A 4,208-nucleotide genomic window follows, 5' to 3' on the forward strand; every position below is an offset into this window, starting at 1 on the left:
CATTTCCGGAATTTAAAAAATCATAACTCCGAAAAAGAAAATTAGGGGTCTCTATTTTTATATGGCCAATTTCATGGATTCATAGAGTTGGAATGTATAGAAATTAAAAGATGGTAAAAGTAAAATTGAAGCAATCACTCTATCCTCAAACTATAATCTATGCATAATTAATGCATGCTTACCAGCCAACAAGCGATCATCACAAAGACTCGTCGGTCTTATCACGGAATATTCTGAATGTCTAGTTATAGTCAGGGACTTTCTATTCTTTAGTTTATAGTCTACGATATGATTCAAAAATGATATGAGGAAGACACTATCTTAAATTACAGTTTACCAAGACTATGTTCTACATATAGTTTTTGTCTAAAACAAGCCTATTCCGTGCATTGCATGCCAATACATAGTCCACTACCAATAAAAAAATCATTGTTTTGAAACAAAGTTATAACTTGACTGATCTATAACATGGTGTAAACTATATAACAATTATCAGAAGTCTTCAAGCAAGACGAAAAAAAGTCCTGAAACGTTAAACTGATCAAACAAACATCAGGGGGGAGGGGGAGGGGGAGGGTGGGCCCACTAACATGTTTAACCCCGCCACATTATTTATGTATGTGCCTGTCCCAAGTCAGGAGCCTGTAATTCAGTTGCTGTCGTTTTTTTGTGTGTTACATATTTATTTTTCGTTATTTTTTTTTACATAAATAAGTCCGTTAGTTTTCTCGTTTGAATTGTTTTACATTGTCTTATCGGGGCCTTTTATAGCTGACTATGCGGTATGGGCTTTGGCATGCTCTTTGTTGAAGGTCATACGGTGACCTATAGTTGTTAATGTTTTTGTCATTTTGGTATTTTGTGGATAGTTGTCTCATTGGCAATCATACCACATCTTCTTTTTTATATGATAACTTGACTTTTGAAAAACTTGATGGTAGAAGAAAAGGGATTTCAAACTGCAGGAAATTATGATTCAAAAAATGACTTTTTTCATCATCCTGGTCAGCAATCCTCACAAATCTATCAATATATAAACAGCACAAAATTTGGAACCGTTCAGCTACAAATAGCTCAGGTCAGCTCACGTGCAAGTAGAAACAAGCACGACTGTAAAAATCTGAAGTGGAGATTGTGAATTAGAAAACCATAAGAAGGACTTCATACAAAAAACTACTCTGTGATGAAATAGACACTGAAACTCAAAATTATCAGAAGGACTCCTTAAAACTCAATACGACGAATCAACTTCAGACCAACTTCAAACCATTACAAATGAATTAATAAAGTTAAGCAACAAAATTACCTGTTCCAGCAAAACCAATTTAAAAACCAGGGTCAAAATGTAAAGCAACGCAATCTAATTGAAAGCAACGCCCTGTGGCGAATTCAGAAAACTCCATAAGTGGGAGCCCACTGACCGCTGAAGAGGGGCCCGCTCCCGTCACGCTTCAGTGATTCGATCCCTATATAACCAATCATAATTTTTCCAGAAAAGGGTGGGCCTGGCCCCCTTCCCCCTTAATCTGTCTCTGACGCCATCTGTTCGAAAACATCTGAAATTATGTAAATTACTATATTCTCATTGAAAAAAATCAGGAACCGTAACAAAACCATCCACCACACACTGAATTGAAAACAGCAAAGAAACTTCTAAGAAATTAACAAAGAATAGAGCAAGCAATTTCTAGAAAATAACTCTACCAACAGAATATGGAAAACCCACAACAATATAAATTATATTTTTTATAGATTAAAAATAGAAACCGAAAATTAAAAAATAAATAAAAATATTACAACTTATTAAGAAAATGATGGCGAAAAGGAATAGTATACCCTCATGCAAACTAAAGAAAAGTATTTGCAAAATATTAATATTATGAATATGACAACTCTTATTTAGAACTTTGCAAAACACGCCAAAATATGATTGAAATGTTAAAATCCGGTTACATCTGACCCATATACGGAAAAGGAAATTCAAAATTCAAATATATAGGGAAATCAAAAGAGGAGTATGGGCTCACAGCCGAACATCATACCAGAATAGTATTTGTATCCATCTGCTGAGTTAAGCTTTTTTCAACTGATTTTTTATAGTTCGTTCTTATGTTGTATTGTTACACCACTGTCCCAGATTAGGGGAGGATTGGGCGTTCGCTAACATGTTTTACTGCCACATTATGTATGTGCCTGCCCCAAGTCCGGAACCTGTAATTCAGTGGTTGTCGTTTAATGCTGTGTTGTATATTTATTTTTCGTTCAATGTGTTATACAAAACTGACCAGGCTGTTAGTTTTCTCGTTTGAATTGTTTTGCATTTGTCATTTTGCCACGGGCCTTTTATAGCAGCTGAATGTGCGGTATGATCTTTGCTAATCGGCGAAGGCCGTACTGTGACCTATATTTGTTATTTTCAGTGTCATTTTGTCTCTTTTGATGTATTGTCTCATTGACAATCATACCGCATCTTCGTTTTCATCTTTGATTCTTACAAAAGTAAACTCGTTGGTGACATGAACGCATCTATATTCGCATGGCTCTCGAAGTTATATGTTTGCACCTGTCCTAAGTCAGTAATCTGATGTACAGTATAGTTGTCGTTTGTTTATGTTATTTAAACGTGTTTCTCTTTTCTCGTTTTTTATATAGATTAGACCGTTGGTTTTCCCGTTTGAATGGTTTTACACTAGTAATTTTGGGGCCCTTTTTAGCTTGTTGTTCGGTGTGAGCCAAGGCTCCGTGTTGAAGGCCGTACATTGACCTATAATGGTTTACTTTTTTAAAATTGTTATTTGGATGGAGAGTTGTCTCATTGGCACTCACACCACATCTTCCTATATCTGGTCACTTATGCCAACATGCATGGGAGCTACACCAACCTACTTGCAGGGAATATAGGATCATCCCAGATTGCCTACATTTTATGCTATTGGTTTAGTCATGTGAAGTTCAATATTCTAGAAGTTGAAATATGCCAACAAAACCATAAGTATACTTTTAGTAACACACTTATCCACGCCTGGTAAACCATCTAATCCCAACCAAATGGTTGAGACGGAAAAAAGTGTTCTGGCACTTCCTGTTGAGTGGTTCAAAATATGTGTAAACACAGGGCAGGTCGACTTTTCGTCAATTTACTGAAAATCAATAAAAAAAATTTGTAAATTAAGAGAATGTCATGCCATAGATAATTGAATTAGGGTTTGTCTCGTGTATATAACACAGACCAATATAATTTAAAATGGCATCGGCATGACTTTTCTCTATCATGTAAATGTGGTCAGAACAGTCAGTTATTGACAAAGTGACAGTGAGAACATCGATAAAGCTAACGTATAGACAGCAAATTTGGGCTGCATTTCTTTATAACCAAAATTTTGTAAACGTGTGGCGTTTGTTGTTGTTTTCTACACGCTAGACCGAAAGTAGAAACAAATACAACGTTTAACAGTTTAATAAGTCTTTACTGTCCCTGTTTGAACTTTAAATTATGCATGCACATGTTGTTGGTAAACACAACGTAGAACAAATATATCGTTTAAGGTCCGTGTAACACTTATCAATTCAAAGTTTTAAAAAGTTTTGAAATTTTAGATTTTTGGAATTTTGATCAAAGTTTTAAAATATCAAAATTTCAAATTGTGTTTAAGTTTTGAAATTTTGAAATTTTAACCAAATTATTAAAATATCAAAGTTCTAAATATCGTTTATAAATTTGATATTTTAGAAACTTGATCAAACTTTTAAAATACTAAACCTTACTCGCAACTTTGATTATTTCACTTTTTGAAAGTTTAATTTTTTAAGTGTTTGCTTAAAATATCAAAAGTATAAAGGGGCGACAAGAGGGGTACCTGTAATCACTGATGTAAACACGGCTCTGATAAGAACTATTCTTAGTTATAAATTAATAGCATGAAATATATCAAATCATTCTTAATAACAAAATAAATAATGAAAGGAAGAAGTCGGTTTTTTTTATGAAACATATTAGACATCACATGGGATAACAGTATCCTGAAATTTTAAGGTTGTGCATCTATCAAAAAAAAAATATAATTAAACCTATTTAAACCGGAATCAACTACGTTGATTTAAATCTCTTATATAAGGTTAAGCGTTTGAGATAAATAATTCAAAGCTATTTTGTGTTCCCAGTGCCAAACATTCAAAAGTATCAGTGAAAAATGACCAACTCGAAGTAA

Source organism: Mytilus trossulus, chromosome 11 (assembly GCF_036588685.1).
Source record: "Mytilus trossulus isolate FHL-02 chromosome 11, PNRI_Mtr1.1.1.hap1, whole genome shotgun sequence".
Lineage (NCBI taxonomy): Eukaryota > Metazoa > Mollusca > Bivalvia > Mytilida > Mytilidae > Mytilus > Mytilus trossulus.